Source organism: Bos taurus, chromosome 24 (assembly GCF_002263795.3).
Source record: "Bos taurus isolate L1 Dominette 01449 registration number 42190680 breed Hereford chromosome 24, ARS-UCD2.0, whole genome shotgun sequence".
Classification (NCBI taxonomy): Eukaryota; Metazoa; Chordata; class Mammalia; order Artiodactyla; family Bovidae; genus Bos; species Bos taurus.
This window is the reverse complement of record NC_037351.1, coordinates 14541389-14564763: the sequence shown is the minus strand read 5'-3', so window position 1 is coordinate 14564763 and position 23375 is coordinate 14541389. Positions and strand designations below refer to the sequence as shown.

At 39.4% G+C, this 23375-nt stretch overlaps 1 long non-coding RNA gene across 2 annotated transcripts in view; it reads right to left on the bottom strand.

Annotated features, from left to right (window-relative positions):
- Positions 1–1778: 1778 nt before the first annotated feature.
- Positions 1779–23375, bottom strand: part of LOC112444187 (uncharacterized) — a 42778-nt gene continuing 21181 nt past the window's right edge. For both annotated transcript variants that reach the window (XR_009492697.1, XR_009492696.1), the window contains 2 exons: positions 6217–6341; positions 1779–2310 (listed from right to left, as the gene is read on the bottom strand). This is a non-coding gene — a long non-coding RNA (uncharacterized lncRNA). The remainder of the gene's footprint in view (positions 2311–6216; positions 6342–23375) is intronic.

Sequence of the window (23375 nt, the reverse complement as noted above, 5' to 3'; positions counted from 1 at the left end):
ATGAGCTCACCCAGCACAATCTCTGACACATTGGAAGAAAGTAAAAATTCTAGTTTAATAAGTGAATAGTGTATAAAGAGGCAGGGTGCCGCTATACAAAGAGTGTGGCCCTTTAAGTCGAAGATACGGGTTCAGAAACTGGGTTGCCACTGGGATTGCATGACTGGATAATCATGAGAATTCTCTGAATCTCATTAAATGAGAACACTTGGGACAGGCCTAGGATGGGATGAAGGGAGTCAGTAAAATGTTTATGTGCCTTCCCTCTTGCTTCAAATAAACCTATCATCCAGAACCTTCTACTTTTTCTGTTATATAGGTATATACTCACTAAATATCTGCACCCCTTATCACATAAGGACTATGATAGCACCTGCTGCTGCTGCGGGTGCTAAGTCGCTTCAGTCGTGTCCGACTCTGTGCGACCCCATAGACGGCAGCCCAGCAGGCTCCCCCGTCCCTGGGATTCTCCAGGCAAGAACACTGGAGTGGGTTGCCATTTCCTTCTCCAATGCATGAAAGTAAAAACTGAAAGTGAAGTCGCTCAGTCGTGTCCGACTCTTAGCGACCCCATGGACTATAGCCTACCAAGCTCCTCCGTCCATGGGATTTTCTAGTCAAGAGTACTGCAGTGGGGTGCCATTGCCTTCTCCGATGATAGTACCTAGCCCATTCCAAATGGAACTTTGGTTGAAACTCCTCCAAGTTAGCAAATCATGGCTTCAGAAATTTTAAGATTAAAAAAGGAAAGAGTGAGAACAAGTAGACATAAAAAGCAAGTACTCGTGTTTATGTTTATATGAGTTTGAGTGTATGTGTGTTTGAGTGTGTTTAAGAGTGTGAGTATATGATTTCCCTAGTAAGATGTGGATGAAAAATTAGCTGTAGGGAGCAGATCGGTATGAATATATATATATATATATAAAACCAGTGTATGCTGAGGCCAACCCAGGACCCACTCAGTACAGCTGTAGCTATTAGACCAAGACCCCTAAAGTTAGCAGAACCCTGCCCAGAGCCACACAGGACACCTACTGACTAAGAGATGGGATCAGGTTAGTTAAAGACAAAGATACAGCCTAGAAGTGTATTTTTATCTGTGTGGAAGAAACTTCCAAATTTGCCATTGTAGGAAATAATGTTCCTGTTTTCTCAGACTGGATTTTATTTTTTTCTATCTGAGGTTTTTCTGTAAATGGGTCATTCAGGCAAGTAAAAAGGCAGAAAAATAAACACTGTTACTGTTTTCAAATTACAACAACTCCTATGGCTGTTAGGAATCCTTGATCAGTCCTGCCACACTTCAGTAACAGTATTCCATACACTTCCTTCTTACCAGAAATCTAGCAATCTTTTATGTATAGGAAGCATTGCCTTACTTTTTTTTTTTTATCAGAACCTTCAAAACTGCATTTACGAAAGCAGCAATCTGCTATATAAATTTGAGGTTTAGTTCTCCTAGCAACAACCACAGAAAAAAATTCATAAAAAAAGCAGTTGTGACTATATTGTTAGAAATATTGAATCCAGCTGAAGTTCTTTCTCTTGCCTTTCCCAAGCACTGGTATAGGATATGGCTATCGAGTCTGTCAACTGGAAAATTCTTCCTAAAGGGCAAAATGCAACATTATGGATCACAGTCAACCAAAGGGGGAAAAAATAAAGTAGAAAATTGCCCTCTGAGCTGATAAAAACCCATCTGTCTCTCATGACAAGTCAGAGCCATTCTTCACAGGCTCCCATCCTGAAGACATTTAGAGGGTCATAATTTCCAGTTCCTTTTCCTTTTATTCTTCTTTCTTTTTCTTGGTGGGGGAAGGCAGGCCTGAAAAGAGCTGGTTGCTGAAGACTGAGAGAAGATGGCCTGAACTAATTCATCTTGTGACCTTTTAGTGCCTTCACAGTAAGGTGATTTAATAGCACTTAATCTGTCAAAAATTTGAAGCTTTGTAATAACTGTATATTAAGCCGGTTTTTATGGAGCATTAACTAAAGTCCTTCCAGTTTACAAAGAAAGAGAGAAGAAAAGAAAGAAAACACTTGCCATGTCCATCTTCATTAAACTTCCGTTGTTCTCTAGTGGGTTTGTGTGCTGTGGAGTGACCAACCTGCAAAGCAGTTATGTCTCTGCCTCGTGCAGCCAGACCTCATGGAGAGCCAGAGAGAGAGAGCCAGACCTCATGGCCTTCCTGGAGCATGGTCAGGTTGCCGACTCTGAAGATGGATTTGCTGTTGAAAATCTCCAGAGAAAGACATGGGAAGATTCTGCATAAATGGGCCCTGTGACTGTTTCAAATCCTGAGTACTTCACTGCAAAGAAAAATACATCATGATTGGTTTGTCTCAATGTATATATTTTTCCAAAAACCAATTCTCTGCAACCCAACTGGGTGTCCAACAATTAAATTCAATTCTGACCCTATCTACCTGGCTGCTGCTGCTGCTAAGTCACTTCAGTCATGTCCGACTCTGTGCGACCCCAGAGACAGCAACCCACCAAGCTCCCCTGTCCCTGGGATCCTCTAGGCAAGAACACCGGAGTGGGTTGCCATTTCCTTCTCCAATGCATGAAAGTGAAAAGTGAAAGTGAAGTCGCTCAGTCATGTCCGACTCTTCGAGACCCCATGGACTTCAGCCCAGCAGGCTCCTCCGTCCATGGGATTTTCCAGGCAAGAGTACTGGAGTGGGGTGCCATGGCCTTCTCCTTCTACCTGGACTTAGCATCAAAGCCCACAAGTAAAAGGCTCAGTCCCACAAGACTTCCCCCACCCCAGATCTGAGCCACAAGCAGCGTTCCCAGGTGATGCACACTTCAGACCAGTTGACTACAAATTAGAGGATCCCCACAACACCCTTCTCAGGTTCTGTAATTGTTTAATTACTCATAGAAACCAGGAAAATATTTTTCTCAGAGTTACAAAGATACAAGCCAGGGACAACCAAATGCAAAAGATGCCTGGGGCAAAGAATAGGGATGCAGAACACACAGCTCCCACCCCCTCTCCAAGCATCCTACCCTCTAAGACATCAACGTGTTCTCCAGCCTAGAAATGGTTCAAGAGTTTTATAACAAATGTCTAGCCCTCCACCCCCTCTCAGAGGTTAGCAGGCAGAGCTAAAGTTTCCCACCCTCTAATAATGCACCTGGACTTTCTGGTGACCGGCCCCTATGCTGAAGCCATCTGGAGTCCCTGTTCTGAGTCACTATTCATGGAAATTCAGGTGTGGTGAAAGGGGCTCATTACGAATTGCAAAGAAGACACACCTGTCATTCAGAAAGTACCAATGGCTTTAGGAGCTCTGATCTACAACCAATAAACAGGAAAATATATATATATAGTTTTAATTGTACCACACTTGGACATAGTCTGTACACTCTGGTAAGGATAGGTTAAGACCAGGTCAGAAATTTTACCTTGAATGCATATGAAATTCCACTCCTTAAACCAGTATAATTGCAGCACCTAGTGATCTGGCTAGGATTTCTTTGAGAATTTGTACTTGAATTCTTTTTCCATATCTGTTTAGTACCCTGTCCTCATCAACCATTCCTCAGGGTTCAGTTTCAGCTCACCTCCTACATAAAACTGCTTTGCCTGGCCTCTCAATCCTTTTCACTCTTACCTTCCCTTCCCTTTCTCTGAGTTCCTGGGTCACCTAGAATCTGTGATGCAAGCTTGAGATAGTCTGACTAGATCATAAATTCTGTATTTTTGGTGTCAAATAAGAAATAGATGGCATATTTAAATCAGGATAAACTGAGGACATTTCACAAAATAATTAGTTTCAAAAGTGGAGACGGGGTGTAGGGAAAGGAAGAAAACCCCAGGGTTAACAATGACTCTTTTGCATCCTTAGGCCTGAATTGATGGGGAATGAGCAGTTAACAGAACTGGAAAGAATGTTGTACATAGAAGACTTCCTTTAAAGGTTTTGTGAATTCTGCTAGAGTGATGAAATCAGACCCAGATGATACCACAGAGGGGCCTGGTTGAATAAATATCCTCAACCTACTCTCTGATCTCCTCCTAGGGTTCCCCATTGACTGAACAAAGCCAGAAGCCACAGGCAAGTGAGCTCATTGATTAAGTCCATATAAGTCATCCCTAGGGCAGAGGGAAGGTGGTAAGTAGCTATAGAAGCACTATTAATATCTAACAGAGGGGAGTTTAACAAAATACCATTGAAGTGTGTATCCTGAGTCCAGATGAGCAAATACTGTTATATCAGGTCACTTAGACTTTCCTCTCTTGGAGAAGGGAATGGCTAATGGCTAGCCACTCCAGAATTCTTGCCTGGAGATTCTCATGGACAGAGGACCCTGATGGGTTATAGTCCATGGGGTTGCAAAGAGTCAGACATGACTGAGCAACTAATACATTCATACATACGTAGACTTTCCTCTATGACTACTCCACTCCTATGTTCCCTCTTTCTGCTTTGATATTGGAAAGATGCTCCCCAAAAGTGTGTCTTGAAGCATCATTATTTTAATCAATTGACTGACATTTAGCAAAAAAAAGCAAAAGAAGGGAATAAGAAGATTCAAAGTGCCAAACCCAATGGATGAGGAATAGGATTCATCAAGCTTTCTGTCTTCAGATACACTCTTTTACTTTCAAGGAAGCTGCCTTCTTAGTTTTTCTCGTATCTCATTGCAACTTTGTAGGCTCTTTTACAAGCTTCATCCCCTCCCCATCATGAAAAATTTTGAGCTCTTTCCTCTTTATCTTTACACCTTTTTATTCCCTAAAAGAGTGCTCAATTATCATGATTTTGTGTCATCAGTATGCTTACACCATGGGATTTTTTTTTTTTTAATCTCAAATCAGACTTTTTTTGGTAAATTCCAAGCACATATTATCATACTCTCTACTTAGCAGCTATTATTGAATATCTTACACAAATATCAGAGCTTATCATCTTTGCAAATAAACTCCTTCAGTTTTTTTTCTTTTTTCCTAACTCATTAAATAGTATCCCCATCCACAAGCTGTTGAAGCCAGAACCAGTGGTCATGTTGCCTCCTCCCTCCTCTACTCCTGATCTGAAAATCTCCATCAAATCCCACAGACTTTTGTTGTAGAGCACGCGTGAAATCTCCATACTCTACAATAGCTCTTTTTGTCCAAACAACAGGTATCTCTCACTGCACTATTAACTGATTTCTCTGCTTTTCTATTGCCTCCAAATCACTTTCCTTACTGTTGGCAGAATGACCATTTAAAAACAGTAATCCAATCCTGGGTTAATTAATCCAATACTGGAGTGTATTGCCATTTTCTTCTCCAAGGGATCTTCCTGATTCAGAGGTCAAACCTGAGTCTCCTGCATTGCAGGCAGATTCTTTAGCATCTAAGCCACAAGGGAATCCCACAATCTAATACTGCTTTACTCCTCTTAAATTCCTTCACCAACTTCCCTTTATGTTTAGAATCAAATTTAAATTGCCTCTTCTGTTCCACAAGCCCCTTTGCAGTCAATCTTTGCCTCCCATTCAGACTACCCAGCCTGACCTCCTACCACTCTCCTTGCTCATTCCTTGACCTACCATGTTTATTCCTGCCTGAGAAGCCTCATTATAGGTACTCTCCCCACTTGTTGGGATGTTTTTCCTGAAAAATGAGTATTGGCTATTTCACTTAGGTTTCAATTTCCATGTCACCTTCTCAGAGAAGCCTTTCCTGATTGTCTCAAGTGAAATTGTTTCCCTCACGACCATCTTCAAATTTCCTACTTGGCTTCATTCCTTCAGAGCCCACTCATTATCTAAAAGTAGACTATTTATTATCAGTTTATAGTCTCCTTCATTAGAATGTAAATCTCTGAAAATTGCCTAAACAATGGCTGGTACATAATAGTTATTCAGTCAATACTTTTTTTTCTGAAATTAGTGAGTGAATGAATAAATGATGTCATGAATAAAAGACAGTTCTCTCTTTACCCTCTCCCTGGTGACTCTTTAATTCAATTAAACAAGCACCTATCTCATAACTCAATATAGTAGTTATTTATATACAATTTTTATTTTTCCCAAATGTAAATGAAAGATTCTGAAGGCTGAACACACATTTCATGTACATTTCATCTCTCATGGCTTCCAGGACTTATTTGCAACCTAGGAGCTGCTTAGTAAATGATTGTCCCAAGAAATAGATGGAAGAACTGAATGGGAGGGAATGAAGAGAACAAAATTCTTTTCATATGATAACAAACCTTGTGTATGCAATAGCTTCAACCAACAGCAACTTGAGCACATCTTCTCATGGGAATAACCATCTTCTCTAATACTCTCCTCCTGGTGTTATTTATTTCTTAAAAACTTTAGCCTTTACACAAATCTGAAGGAAAAAAAAGGCACGACTTGATCTCAGAGAAGCTTCATTAAAGAGTGAGAAACAGAGGTAAGAGTGCAGTGGATATGATTTAAGATAGTTACTTCAAACTCCATAAATTTTCTCAGTAAGCATTAGAGCTGCTTAATATTTTATATAGCATGGCTTGCCTAGGTATGACATCTAGAAAACCTCATAAATGTATAAGCTTTTTCTTTTGATTTGTTTATTCTCCTGGCATCAGGATTTTTTTTTTTTTTTTTTTGTCCATATTGCCTATATTCCCTTCCTCCTCTTTTTGTTCATTCACCCCCATTATAAAGATCTGTACTTTCCCTTGATTACAGATAGGACATAGATTCTAAATCATTATCTCCCTACCTCTTTTTCTGAAGCAATTTGTGGATATTGCACGTGCTATAGCCCATGGGCTTACAATGAGTTGGACATGACTGAGCGACTGAACTGAACTGTGGATATTACAACACAAGGAGAATTCCTTTTATTTGAAATGAACATGGAAAGTCTGATGGTTCCTTCTTTTATTTTTTCTTTCAATCAGTGTCTTCTATGCTAAGTGTGTTGGAAGAAAAACAAAGATGTATCGAAACAGTCCATTTAAACTTCCTGCTCATGACAAATATGCTAGATTTCAAACTCAATTTTAACACAACTCCAAATTCTGGTTTACAAACATGATGATATATTAAAAAAAAATTTTTTTTTTGGTACCTAGACTGTATTCAACACCTTCTTTTTGTACCACAATGGGCCATTTAAAGTGTTTGTGCATGGGGGAGGAGGTGAGTGTTGGACACTCTTTAAGCAAAGGGATCAATTCCTGTATACTTTACATTCTTTCTCCATACATCCCAAGTCAGACATATAAATGGCACAAATAAATTCATAGCATTTTATTATAGTTCCATAGTTTTCCAACTCAAGTCAAGCTGGCTATAAGCTTCTATTTGCCAAGCTTAGCAAGATTCATTAGCAGTCATGTTCTGACTGATTTTACTCTCTGAGGTCTGGATAAAAGCAAAAGGTTAAAAAATTCAGGAAATAGGGGAAATACTCTGATCATCAATCTCTTTAGATACCAAAAGCTGATGCTTTGTTACCAGCTGTAACTCTCAGTGCTGGGCTGACAGCAGGTGACCCTTCTACAGTTCTGAAGCCTGCATAGTTGGGTCTGGACACCATGGTCGTTCATCAGGTCCAAGCATCACAGTGTCTTGTTCTACCATAAGCAGAGCCAACAATTTCAGGTCCATTTCTCAGTGTTAAGAAAGTCAGTTTCTGGAGATAAGTATTCCTCTGTGTATGTGAATATCTTTCCAATAACATAGTCCCCACCTGTCCCTACCTAAAGTAGCTTGAACTGGGCTCCCACAACCCCAGTGGGTCTATGGCATCAATTTTATAATAAATAGTTGATAATGCATAATTTAATTATCCAGAGATAAAATTTATACCCTACATATCCATGTGATTTTGAAAAAAGAAAAAATAGGAAGGAAAGAAAAAAAGAAAGGTAGATATAATGCCTTATTGGTATTAAAAAAAGAAAGGGGAAAAATACTTTATGATGAAATAATGTTAGTGCTTTAATCTGATTTCACTAGAAAACATAAGGAAAGAATCCAGGTAATTGTATCACTACAAGGACTCATTATGATTTACAGTCACAACTGTGGGCTGGTATAGCTGCACTGTATTGGCAAAGAAATACCTCAAGTATAATTTTAGTCAGTAATATGTGATGGTTGGGCTTCCTGGGTGGCTCAGAAGTTAAAGTGTCTGCCTGCAATGTGGGAGACCGGGGTTTGATCCCTGAGTCGGGAAGATCCCCTAGAGAAGGAAATGGGAACCCATTCCAGTATTCTTGCCTGGAGAATCCCATGGACGGAGAAGCCTTGTGGGCTACAGTCCATGGGGTTGCAAACAGTCAGACACGACTGAGCGACTTCACTTCACTTCACTTCACAGTGATGGTAACATTCTGAAGAAAACATACTGAAATCCTGCTTCAATTTCCACAGTATTTCCTTGTGTAATAAAGAATCTGACCTCATCCCAAAGAGAGGTCTAGTCTTTGTCTCCAGTTCTGCCTCTACATCCCTGGAATTTCCTGAGTGATTGCAGTGTTTCGTTATTCATTTTGGGCCCTTTCGATCACATCTGATCCTCTGTGCTGAGAAAACTCATATGGGGACAGCACATGGCCAGAAAGACCGAATATGTGATTAGGGGATTGAATTGTATGATATCAGAGATTCTGGGTAAGAGACAGTGGCTGGTGATTGAGTTCAGTGATACTGGTAGTCATTCAATAAATTATGCCTACATAATAAAATTCCAATAAAAACTCTGGACAGTGAACCTTCCAAGTAATCAATACACTGTGTATTTTGTCTAACATCAATCCCAGGAGGGTAACATATCTCTGAGGATGTGAAAGTTAAGCATCTGGAACTCTTTCAGACTTCACCCTAGTTGTCTCTGCCTTTGACTGGTTTTAATTTGTATCCTCTATAAAACTGTAAGTATACCACTTACCAAGTTCTGTGAGTTTTTCTATGAAATGATCAAACTTCAGGGAGTCTGTGGGAATCCCCTAATCTGCAGCTACCCAATCTGCAATAAAGGTGATCCTGGAAATCTTGAATTTGTGGTTACTGTCTGAAGTGAGGGCAGGAAGATGGTCTTGTGGGGATTCTTTCCTCAGTCTGTGCACTTTGATTGATACCAATTGATCTGTGATATTATAGCTGCCTGTTACTACCACCACCACAAACACCTCAAATAATAGAACAGAAACCAGAACTGCATATCATTCTACCCATTTTTGCACTCACCAGCAATAACACAAGCATTTAGAACACAAATGTACACAAATGAAGAGGAAAAGAAAATAGGAGTAGGTCTATAGGGAATCAAAATTATGGAGTCACCAACAACAATATTAAGTTTATGATCACCATATTCTAAGAATTAAAATAAAAGTTAATAATGTTGACAAAACACTAAAACTATGAAATAAAATTGAATTGAAATGCTAAAAGTAAAAAGAAAAAAAAAAAAAAACCTGAACTCAATAACTCAAAGAATTGGCTTAAAAAAGGATTAGATTTACCTGAATAGAGATTTAGAGAACTAGAAAATGGCTCAGAGAATATTCTGACTAAAGCAAAGAAAGATAAGATGAAAAATGCAGAATAGAGAATAAGAGATGTATGAGGTATTGTTACAGGTCTGCATGCTTCTAATTGGAATCTCACACACACACACACAAAAAGAATTAAAATGGACAAGAAACAATATTTGGAAATAAGAGCTGAGAATTTTCCAAAATTGAAACTAAAAAATATTCAGGAATTATTAAAAATCTCAAGAAATATTATAAATCTAAACAAAATGGCAATTAAAAGAAAAAAAGATTAAAACTAAACAACAGAAAGAGAATAATCTTAAAAGCATTTAAGTGAAAAGGACTTATATTTTTCAAAGCAGGAATAACAGATCTCTAAATATATATATATCTATATATATATAGATAGATAGATAGATAGATAAAAGAAGCCAGAGACAATGAAGGGATATTTTCAATGTTGTGGGGAACGAAGTAGTTGATAATCTAAAATTATATATCCAGTGAGAGAAAAGCAATGTCTCAAAAATGATGATCCAGTAAATTTTTTCAGAGAATCAATACCTGATAAGATTTGTCAATGGTATACTCATTATAAATGAAATATTAAAAGCTAATTAAAATAATTCCTCTTGGAAGAAATTAATAGCAACAGACAAGAGACTACTCTACATGTGAACATCATCAGATGGTCAATACTGAAGTCAGATTGACTATATTTTCTGTAGCTGAAGATGGAGAAGCTTTCTATAGTCAGCAAAACAAGTCCAGGAGCTGACTGTGGCTCAGATCATAAACTCCTTATTGCAAAATTTAGACTTAAATGGAAGAAAGGAAGGAAAGCCATTAGGCCATTCAGGTATGACCTAAATCAAATCCTTTATGATTATACAGTAGAAGTGACAAATAGATTCAAGGGATTAGATCCCATAGACAGAGTGCCTGAAGAACTATGGACAGAGGCTCATAACATTGTACAGGAGGTAGTGACCAAAACCATCTCAAAGAAACAGAAATGTAAGAAGGCAAAATGATGATATGAGGAGGCCTTACAAATGGCTGAGAAAAGAAGAGAAAGAAAAGGCAAAGGAGAAAGGGAAAGATATACCCAGCTGAATGCAGAGTTCCAAAGAATATCAAGGAGAGATAAGAAAGCCTTTTTTAAGTGAAGCAATGTAAAGAAATAGAGCAAAATAATGGAGTGGGAAAGACTAGCAATCTCTTCAAGAAAATTAGAGATACTAAGGGACTATTTTAGGCAAAGATGAGCACACTAAAGGACAGAAAGGGCAAGGATATAACAGAAGCAGAAGAGATTAAGAAGAGGTGGGAAGAATACACAGAAGAACTGTACAAAAAAGTTCTTAATTACTTGGGTAACCATGATGGTGTAATCACTCACCTAAAGCCAGGTATCCTAGAGTGTAAAGTCAAGTGGACCTTTGGAAGCATCCCTATGAACAAAGATAGTGGAGGAGATAAAATTCCAGCTGAGCTATTTCAAATCCTAAAAGATGATACTGTTAAAGTGCTACACTCAATATGCCAGCAAATTTAGAAAACCCAGCAGGGCCACATGACTGGAAGAGGTCAGTATTCATTCCAACCCCAATGAAGGGCAATGCTAAAAAAATGTTCAAACTACCACACAATTGCATTCATTTCACATGCTATTAAGGTAATGCTTAAAATCCTTCAATCTAGACTTCAATAATACATGAATAAAGAACTTCCAGAAGTACAAGCTGGATTTAGAAAAGGTAGAGGAAACAGAGATCAAATTGCCAACATCTGCTGAATCATAGAAAAAGCAAGAGAATTCTGGGAAAACACCAACATCTGCTTCATTGACTATGCTAAAGCCTTTGACTGTGTGGATCACAATATACTGTGGAAAATCCTTATAGAGATGGGAATACCAGACTACCTTACCTGCCGCCTGAGAAACCTGTATGCAGGTCAAGAAACTACAGAACGAGACATGTAACAAAAGACTGGTTAAAAACTGGGAAAAGAGTATGGCAACACTGTATATAGTCAACTTGCTTATGTAACTTACATGCAGAGTGCATCATGCAAAATGTTGGGCTGGATGAATCAAAAGCCAGAATCAGGATTGTCAGGAGAAAAAAATAAAAAGAAGAGAAAACTAAGAAAACAAAAACAAATAAGCAAAAATACAATTGTCCAGGGAAATATCAACAACCTTGGATATACAGATAATATCACCCTAATGGCAAAAAATGGAGAGAAACTAAAGATGCTCTCCATGAAGGTGAAAGAGAAGAGTGAAAAAGTTGCCTTAAAATTCAACATTTTAAAAACAAAGATCATGGCATCCACTCCTATCACTTCATGGCAAAGAGATGGGGAAAAAATGGAAACAGGGGCATATTTTATTTTCTTGGGCTCCAACATCATTGCAGATGGTGACTGCAGCATGAAATTAAAAGACACTTGCTCCTTGGAAGAAAAGCTATGACAAACCTAAACAGCATATTAAAAAGCAGATACGTCACTTGCTGACAATGATCTGTATAGTCAAAGCTATGGTTTTTCTAGCAGTTATGTACAGATGTGAGAGTTTGACCATAAACAAGGCTGAGCACTGAAGACTTGATACTTTTGAACTGTGGTGTTGGAGAAGACTCTTGAAAGTCCTTGGACAGTCAATCTTAAAGGAAATCAACCTTGTATATTCATTGGAGGATTGGTGCTGAAGCTCTAATATTCTGTACACCTGATACAAAGAATCAACTCATTGTAAAAAGACCCTGATGATAGGAAAGATTGAGGGCAGAAGGATAAGAGGGCATTAGAGAATGAGATGAATGGATGGCATCACCAACTCAATGGACATGAGTTTGAGCAAACTCCAGGAGACAGTGAAAATCAGAGAAGCTTGGATTGCTGCAGTCCATGGGATCTCAAAGAATTGACCTGAAAAGCACTACAGAGTAGAGCTAGTGACCTGGAAAGTACTATAAGCCAATTCAGCATAGTTAAGACTTACACAATTTTCACACAGCAGTAGGGTACAAATTCAAGTTTCCACAGACTATAAACTAGGAGACAAAATACTTTCTTCTCTGCAATTGTCCTCTGTATTTTTTTCAGTCTTCTAACTTGATTGAGGCTTTCAGTAGCTAAGTCAAAAGTCTCTCTTGGTGACACTGCATTCAAAAATATATGGGCTATTTTCAAATATCTTTTGATATGGATTTATAACATAATTCCACAGTGATAAAAGAACATACTCTGTATGATTTCAATACTTTTAGACTATGAAATTTTTGAAACTTGTTTTATGTTCACTATAGTATTCTTGCCTGGGAAATACTATGGACAGAGGAGCCTTGTGGGCTACAGTCCATGAGGTCACAAAAGAGCTGGACACAACTTAACAACTAAAGATCCACTACAAAAGGAAACAAGAAAGAAACATGTAAGAGTCAATAAAATAGAAAACAAAGAATAATTTTGTAGATTTAAGCCTCAATATGCAAGTAATTGGGCTTCCCAGGGTGGCACTAGTGGTAAGAGAACCAGGAGATATGAGTTTGACCCCTGAGTCAGGAAGATCCCCTGGAGGAGGGCATGGCAACCCATCCAATATTCTTGCCTAGAGGATCCCATGAACAGAGGAACTTGGCAGGCTATGGTCCATAGGGTCACAAAGAGTCAGACACAGCTGAAGTGACTTAGCATGCATGCAAACATACAGGTAATTACATTAAATATAAATGATCTAAACACTCCAAGTAAAAAGATAGGTTCAGATTGGGAAACACAGTTCAATTTACCAAGAAAACAAAAAGAAGTCAAAATTGGTAACTGCTACATGGATCAAGGGAGCCCCAGAAACCAAGAATTCAATAGGCTTTCTGTTTTATAAGGTGAAAGAGGATAATTATATTTTCATCCTTAGGTAATAATTACACAGAGAGACAGAGGAAAAAATGCATGAACACACATACACACAAACAGAGGTTATTTAATTTCTCAGAAAGTTTCACAAATTATGGTTAAATAAATAACAGATAGTATTACTTCTGCATTCTAAGTGGCTAAAATCTAGGAGATATAAGCCACAGTCAAAAGTTACTGAATTTCAGGAAAGAAAAAGTAATTAAAACAAATGCAAGTGGGTTTGGAAAAGAGAATGATAACTCCTGTTTTCTTTAATATGTTCCCTGTTTAATCATGAATATATTTTTAATTTTTTAATTGGAAGATATTTATAATATTGTGCTGGTTTCTCTACAACAATCTGAATCAGCCATATATATAGATATATATATATATATATATATCTGTATGTATGTATATATATCTACCCTCTTGACCGTCCCTCACACCCTTCTCCACCCCACCCCTCTAGGTCATCACAACACCAGTTTGAGCTTCCTGTGTTACAGAGCAGTGTCCCACTGTGTGGGTGTGTTAGTCGCTAAGTCATGTCTGACTCTTTGCGACCCCATGGATTGTAGTCTGCCAGGTTCTTCTGTCCATGGAATTCTCCAGAAAAGAATACTGGAGTGGGTTGCCGTGCCCTTCTCCAGGGGATCTTCCTGACCCTGGGATAGCACCCAGGTCTCCTGAATTGCAGACAGATTCTTTACCATCTGAGCCACCAAAGAAGCCCAATATGTTCCACTAGCTATCTATTTTAAGCATGGTAGTGTATATATGTCAGTGCTACTCTCTCAATTCATCTGCTGTGTCCACAAGTTTTTTTCCCTATGTCTGTGTCTCTATTCCTGCCCTGAAAATACAATTTTAAATGTTTCATGGACGATTCTAATGCAAAGTGAGGGATGAGAATCAATGTTCCATGTTATCAAGGATAACAGTGCACTAATATCCTAATTCCATATCTTTTACTTACTATTCTATGGTGCAAAGCTTTCTAGGGAAAGACGTTAAAAATGAAGATGTCTGGGCCCAAAACAGCAGAGATTCGGATTTGATGAATCTTGAGACTTGTCCAGGAGATTGCATTTTTCAAGGTCATTGGGGAATTCTGATGAAGATAACACTATCCTTTGGAAATATCCATCTGAAGATACTGAGCACATTTATTCTGATGACATATTTTTCAAGGTAAACCTGAAGGGTGGCTCCTCTTTAAAATTCCAAGTAAGAAGAATCTAGAGAGATCCATCCATGGAGATCAGGGTGCATTTAAGAAGGGGGATGTTCATCTCAAGGCCTGTTTTGGCATTGCTGTAGGGCAGAGTGGATGGGGGTTTACTTGAGGAATAAATTCCTGAGAGCCCTTTCCATGTGGCCCTGGAGCCTGAAGGTGGATGTGAACATTGAGACCTCTGCCTCCTTTTATTCAGGAGAATTTGGAAGATGAGAAGAAAGGAATGGAGATGGAGAGTGCTGTTCCAATACCCATTTGCCTATGAAACTTTCAAAAGAATGCTTCCATAATTTCTGGGACTGATGCAAAGAGGGACAGACCTCAGTAAAGGACATGGGAGTAGTGGGGCTCCCTAGGGAGCTGTGGGTAGGGGAAAGCTACCATCTAGCAGGAGCTCTGTTGGGAGCACTGTCAGATTAAAAGGACAGAAGCTAATATTCTGTGATAGAATTACTTGGTGATAAGAAGAGCCAGGGTGAAACTGGACCCTTCTCACTGGAAATCACGTACACCATGCGGGCATAAGTCTCCCCGTGAAGAGGGAAAGAAAAGCTTACAGACTCAGAACACACTAGAGACTGCTGTGTACACATCTCTGACTGTGTGATCCATGTCAGCCTCCCCTGTCTATTTACCTAGTTCTCAGCCTGGAGGGAGAGATTCAGAGCTGGGCTAGGACTGAAACTGGAGAAAATGTTGCTCCTCTCATCCAGAAATCCCAGAGCCACAGTTCAAGACTATGTGGTGGGACAGCTAGGGAAGAGTAGAAAAAGAACATTTGAAGGAAGTATTTATTAATACACAAAGACTCAGTGAAACCTCACTGGACTGATTTCCCTCAGTAAACTGGTTAATTGCTACCTAACAGCAGACAGGAGATATCCTCACCACTCAGTGCCTGGACATTTCCATTTATCCCTTTCTCCTCAGGTCTCAGTAACTCCGCTGATAGTCACATCACACGTCATTTCAAGGAAAGGCTATATCCTCAGCAGGTCCTAATAGGCTTGCCTCCAAGTGGCCTTGCCTTTTCTTCTCTTTTCCCTATTATCTGGATAAAGATCTTGAGTTCAACATTCCGGCTACAACAAAGATCCTGTGCTGATGCAGAGCCCTCAGCACGGATGGCAATCAACACCAGTTGGGAGCTGTGGGGTCACCAGATGAGCTAAACTTGAGCTATTCCAACACAGGCAAGTTTGGGCTGGGACTACTTGTCCATCAACCTGGCTTTCTCTCCTCATGCATGCTTGGAGTGCTGAGAGCTGCCTTGCAGGTGGGAAACAATTGCATTACCATAAACCTCCAATTAGAGAGCCTCCCAGGTAGGCTGATCTGATCCCTTTACAAGAGCTGCTGAAGGCGGCCAAGTTCTGCCCCAGATCTTCATATTCAGGCACTCAGATTATACAGGAAGTTACAAAACAGAGATTTGGAGAAGGAATTCTGCCCAATGAGTTTGGCACCTGAGAGTTGCACAGACATAGCTTCTGGTACAGGAAAGATTAGAAATTAGTAAACAGATCAGTTTCTGGTTTTAGCATGTGGACTGGGAAAAGACTAATTCTCTCCTTTCTGAAAGCCTGCTTTGGCTCTGGGATACTCTGTGCTATCAGGGATGTTTATAATTCATATGTTTTTACAAAAATACCAGGAAGATCAGTGGGAGGACAGTCTTTCCACTAGACTACAAGCCATATCTCTATGATTATGCATCACTTTCATAGTAAAGCAAAAGCTAATATTGCTAATGCAGTCTTCACTAAAGCATTCACAATATAAGCATTTATTTAAAGATAAAGTTTCCTTTTCTAGATTCAAGATGTTTGTTTTTAAATCATTCATTCTGCTGCTGCTGCTGCTGCTAAGTCACTTCAGTTATGTCCCACTCCGTGCGACCCATAGACTGTAGCCCCCTAGGCTCCTCTGTCCTTGGGATTCTCCAGGCAAGAACACTGGAGTAGGTTGCCATTTCCTTCTCCAATGCATGAAAGTGAAAAATGAAAGTGAAGTCGCTCAGTCGTGTCCGACTCTTAGTGACCCCATGGACTGCAGCCTACCAGGCTTCTCTGTCCATGGGATTTTCCAGGCAAGAGTACTGGAGTGGGTTGCCATTGCCTTCTCCAAAATCATTCATTCTAGTAAACCATAAACATAATAACACCAGTTTCTAAATGTTAAACATCTACACACACCTACATACACTTTCAATAAAAAATTAGTGAGCAAAAGTGAGATAGTGAGGAATGTACAATAACCCTTAATATATGTCACAAAAATAATAGATTATCTGAATTTAGACAAAGTAGTAGAATCTGGTTTATATAATGGTTAACACCAGCATTTTCTTTATTTTATTTCACAAGTCCAAATACCTGAATCAATAGTTAATTTAAAATAATCAAAAGCTACCAAATCTTAGTCTTTATCAAATATGTGCATGAATGATGTAAGTCTTCCATGAGCCCAGGGTCACTTTGATCCTTTCAGTGGCTCATAAACCAGCATGTATGCTCATATGAACAAAGTAGGTGGGCACCACAGCTGAGCCAGGAGCTGCAGGAGGGTCTTTGAAGGGAGGGCAAGGATGAAGGTGAGTCTTAGATTGCTTCAGAGACTGACTAAATTTTTCTAAACTCAGTCTGGAAGAGAAAGACGATGAAAAGTGGAATTTTTATCAATTGAACTCATCTTCTGATCCTTCTCTATTGCTATCTACAGGTTGTGAACACAAAATCTTATGTTCAGTGATGTCCTGATGAAACCAAGTTGGATTGACTGACACTTAAGTGCCTCTGCCCCAGGAAGATCTGAAACTTGAGGTCAGAAACCTAATTATTGTTACCACAAAGGACTGATAGGGGAAGCAATGGCCCTAGGCTATTTGCAAAGTGTTTTAGCAAAAAAAAAAAAACAAAACAAAACAAAAAGGATTTCTCATTCATCTGTAAGTAATGAATTTACTTGATACCCTTGTATTCCCAAAACCTGAAGTGGCAGTATTTTAATCTTTTTTAAGGGTTTTTTCATCAATTTTACATTCAAGGATGGTTCAGAGATAAGCTACCAGTTATCTGAGGAGACTGTGAGACACGGCAGTAAGTGAAAGTCAAAACTTACATGGGCCACTCAGCCAATTTCCAATGCTTATGTGTAAACACAGGTAAACAAGCCATTTTGCTCAGAGTGCTCAAATAAGGAGCAATAAGAAAGTGGATTTAGATGACTTGTGGTGGTTCACAGAATAGATAATTTATGAGACTAAGGTATAAACACATTTATTGTTATTCTGAAGCCTCCTAAATAAGGCAGCATTGCCAATGGCTTATTTGCTTATTTTTTTAGGAAACCCCCTGTGGAGAGACCAGCAAGAGTCCTGCTGGTGAAAGACCACAGTTTTCATTACATAACATACAAGCAAAGTTTGGAAGCCTGGGTTTTTAATAAGAAGAGTCCAAGTCCAAGTTTCCAGTGTATGGTTATAACTATTCATGTTGCAGTTTCAGAACAAATGCTTCTGAAAGAGCTCTTGACAGTAAATTTCACTGTATTAAACTTATAAAAAAGTATTATTTATTTATTTTTAATGATTGATGATTGCATTACAATATTGATTTAATTGCTGTCATACATCAACATAAATTAACTATAAGTATACATATGTCCCCTCCCTCCTGAATCTTCCCCCATCTCCTGCCCATTCCTACCCCTCTAGGTTATTACAGAGCCTGTTAGAGCTCCCTGAGTCAAACAGCAAATTCCCATTGACTATCCATTTACATATATTAGTGTATGTGCTTCCATGCTACTTTATCGATTCATTTCACTCTCTCCCTCTTCTCCCCCGCTATTGTCCAAGTGAAGTGAAAGTCGCTCAGTCATGTTCAACTCTTTGTGACCCCATGGTCTGTACAGCCCATGGAATTCTCCAGGCCATAATACTGGAGTGGGTAGCCTTTGCCTTCTCTAGGGGATCTTCCCAACCCAGGGAACAAACCCGGGTCTCCCGCATTGCAGGTGGATTCTTTACCAGCTGAGCACAAGGGAAGCCCACCCTTGTCCATGTTTGTTCCTTATGTCTGCATCTCCAATGCTACTCTGCAAACAAGCTCATGAGTACCATTTCCATATATATGTGTTAATATACAATATTTGTTTTTCTTTTTCTGACTTACTTCACTCTATATAATTATCCACCTTATTATCATCCACCTTATTAAAACTGACTCTGATGTGTTCCTTTTTATGGCTAAGTACTGAGCGACTTCACTTTCACTTTTCACTTTCATGCATTGGAGAAGGAAATGGCAACCCACTCCAGTGTTCTTGCCTGGAGAATCCCAGGGACGGCGGAGCCTGGTGGGCTGCCACCTATGGGGTCGAACAGGGTTGGACACGACTGGAGAAGGCGATGGCGTCCCACTCCAGTACTCTTGCCTGGAAAATCCCATGGACGGAGGAGCCTGGTAGGCTGCAGTCCATGGGGTCGTGAAGAGTCGGACACGACTGAGCGACTTCACTTTCACTTTTCACTTTCTTGCCTGGAGAATCCCAGGGATGGGGGTGGGGCGGGGGGTTGCCTCGTGGGCTGCCATCTCTGGGGTCGCACAGAGTCAGACACGACTGAAGCAACTTAGCAGCAGCAGCAGCAGCAGAAGCAACTTAGCAGCAGTAGCGTCAGCAGTATTCCATTATACTATGATGTACCACAGCTTCTTTATCCATTCATTTGTCAATGGATATCTAGGTTGCTTCCTTGTCCTAGCTATTGTAAATGATGCTGCAATGAACTTTGGGCTACGTGTGTCTTTTTCAGTTTTGGTTTCTTCAAGGTATATGCCCAGAAGTGGTATTGCTAGATCATATGGTGTTTTTCCCCTTCATGGATCACTGCCTTGTTGTGGTGGATGGGCTTGCATAACTCAATGAATCTATAAGCCATGCCAGGCAGGTTACCCAAGACAGATGGGTCATAGCAGAGAGTTCTGACAAAATGTGATCCGCTAGAGGAAGGAATGGCAAACCACCCAGTATACTTGCCATGAGAATCTCATGAACCACAAAAAGAGTCAAAAGATATAACACCGAAAGATGAGTCCCCCAGGTCTTGGGAAGAGTGGAGGAGAATCACCAATAGCCCCTGAATGAATGAAGCAGCTGGGCCAAAGCAATTCAAAAGTGTGGATAATGACAACTGTGGAAAGTTCTTAGAGAGATGGGAACACCAGACCAAGACCATCTTACCTGTCTCCTGAGAAACCTGTATGTGGGTCAAGAAGCAACAGTTAGAGTCCTGTATAAAAGACCTGGTTGATTCAGTATTGAAAAAGGAATAAGACAGAGCTCTCTGCTGTCACCCTGTTTGTTTAACCTATATGCTGAGCACATCATGAGAAATGCCAGGCTGGATGAGTTACAAGCTACAATCAAAACAGGCAGGAGAAATATCAACAATCTCAGTCATGCAGATGATACCACTCTAATGGCAGAAAGTGAAGAGCCTCTTGAGGGTGAAGAAGAAGCATGAAAGAACTGGCTTAAGATAAATATTAAAAAAAAAAAAAAAAAAAAACCTTAAGATCATGGCATCTGACCCCGTTACTCCATGGCAAATAGAAGGGGAAAAGCTGGAAGTAGTGACAGATTTCTTCTTCTTGAGCTCCAAAATCACTGTGGACAGTAACTGCAGCCATGAAATCAGAAGATAATCACTTCTTGGCAGGGAAGTGATAACAAACCTAGACAGTGTGTTGAAAAGTGGAGACATTACTCTGCGAACAAAGGTCGGTATGGTCAAGGCTGTGTTCTTCCCAGTGGTCACATATGGTTGTTAGAGCTGGACCATAAGGAAGGTAGAATGCCAAAGAATTGATGCCATAGAACTGAGGTGCTGGAGAAGACTCCTGAGAGTCCCTTGGACAGCAAGATCAAACCAGTCCATCTTAAGGAAATCAACTTTGAAGATTCACTGGAAGGACTGATGCTGAAGCTCCAATATTTTGGTCACCTGATGTGATCAGCCTACTCATTGGAAAAGTGCCTGATTCTGGGAAAGATTGAAGGTAAAAGGAGAAGAGGGCATCAGAGGATGAGATGGCAGGACAGCATCACTGATGCAATGAACATGAACTTGGGCAAACTCTGGGAGATGGTGAAGGGACAAGGAGAACTGCAGTCCTTGTTGCTGCAAAGAGTCAGACACAACTGGATGATTGAACAACAACAATGGTGGTTTTACTCCTAGTTGTTTTTTTTTTTTTAAGAAATCTTCATACTGTTTTCCATAGTGGCTGTATCAATTTACATTCCCACTGGCAGTGCAAGAGGGTTCCCTTTTTTCCACACCCTCTCCAGCACTTTTTGCTTGTGGATTTTTTTTTTATTATGGCCTTTCTAACAGATGTGAGGTGGTATCTCATTGTAGTTTTGATTTGCATTTCTCCCATCACTTCATGGGAAATAGATGGGGAAACAGTGGAAATAGTGTCAGACTTCATGTTTTGGGGCTCCAAAATCACTGCAAATGGTGGTTGCAGCCATGAAATTAAAGGACACTTACTCCTTGGAAGGAAAGTTATGACCAACCTAGATAGCATATTCAAAAGCAGAGACATTACTTTGCCAACAAAGGTCCATCTAGTCAAGGCTACGGTTTTTCCAGTAGTCATGTATGGATGTGAGAGTTGGACTGTGAAGAAGGCTGAGCACCAAAGAATCTATGCTTATGAGCTGTGGTGTTGGAGAAGACTCTTGAGAGTCCTTTGGACTGCAAGGAGATGCAACCAGTCCATTCTAAAGGAGATCAGCCCTGGGTGTTCTTTGGAAGGAATGATGCTAAAGCTGAAACTCCAGTACTTTGGCCACCTCATGCAAAGAGTTGACTCATTGGAAAAGATCCTGATGCTGAGAGGGATTGGCTCCAGGAGGAAAAAGGGATGACAGAGGATGAGATGGCTGGATGGCATCACCGACTACATGGACATGAGTTTGAGTGAACTCTGGGAGTTAGTGATGGACAGGGAGGCCTGGCATGCTGCAATTCATGAGGTCACAAAGAGTCGGACACAACTGAGCGACTGAACTGAACTGAACTGACCTGAATAATGAGTGAGGTTGAACATTTCTTCATGTATTTATTTGCCATCCAAATGTCTTTGGAGAAATGTCTGTTTAGGTCTTTTCCCCATATTTTGATTCAGTTGTTTGTTTTTCTGGTATTGAGTTGTATGAGCTGCTTGTATGTTTTGGAAATTAATCCTTCATCAATTGTCTCACTTGCTATTATTTTTTTCCTGCTCTGAGTGTTGTATTTTTACCTTGTTTATAGTTTCCTTTGCTGTTCAAAAGCTTTTAAGTTTAATTAGGTCCCACATGTATTTTTTTTTTTTTTAGTTCCATTATTCTAGGAGGTGGATCATAAAGGATCTTGCTATGATTTATGTCATAGAGTGTTCTGCCTATGTTTTCTTCTAAGAATTTTATGCTTTCTTGTCTTACATATTTTAATCCATTTTGATCTGCATACAGAAAACTATAAAACACTGATAACAAAAAATCAAAGACAGCATAAACAAATGGAGGGATATTTTATGCTCCTGGGTTAGAAGAATCAGTATTGTGAAAATGACTATACTACCAAAAGCAATCTACAGATTCAATGTGGTCCCTATCAAATTATCATTGGCGTTTTTCACAGAACTAGAACAAAAAATTTCACAATTCATATGGAAACACAAAAGACTCCAAATAGCAAAGCAATCTTGAGAAAAAAGAATGGAGCTGAAAGAATCAACTTACCTGATTTCAGACTATAGTACAAAACTACAGTCATCAAGGCAGTATGGTAGTGGCACAAAAACAGAAGTATAGATCAATAGAACAAGATAGAAAGCCTGGAGATAAATCCATGCACATATGGGCATTTTTTATTTGACAAAGGAGGCAAGAATATACAATGGGAAAAAATAGTCTTTTCAATAAGTGGTTCTGGAAGAACTGGACAACTATGTGTAAAAGAATGAAATGAGAACACTTCCTAACACCATTAGCAAAGATAATCCGTGTCCTAATCTTGAGGAGGGATCGAGGTAAGTAGCATATCATCATAGAGACAGGAGTCTTTCTGTCAAGGCAGGGTAGATACCAAATGCTTCCAGCAAAAACTTCCCAGCAAGACTCAAAACTTCATATGTTACTACTTTTCCAAAACTGAATCAAAGATGTTTATAACTTGTTTTATTTTTAGAATCATTTTAGCATATTAACTATTTACCACATGGTCACATGTAGGGCTAACACAGAAACATGGAGAAAGATGGTTTGAATCTGGTTTGAAAAATTAACATGGTGATAATAACAATTTCACAAAATTGTCAGAAAATAACTAGAAAAGGAGAGGTCTGTGCACTTACGTATTCACTGTATACGCTTAAATTTTTATTGTGAAAAAATGCAAATAAATGCACCAGTTTGATCAATTTTCAAAGATTTGTTACAAAATGGATATGTAATGACCACAAAAGTCAAGAAAGCCCCTCTGATTCATCCTAGTCACTGCTCTGTGCCTCTACTGATCACTATTTTGGTTTCAAAATAATCACATTTTTGTGTTTATTTGTAGTTTTCATCCTAAGCATGAATATTATCAACACATGAATGCTGTCTCTGAATACTATAATTTGGTTTCATTTGCACTTTGACATTCATATAACTGTAATTATACTGTATGTATACCTTTTTT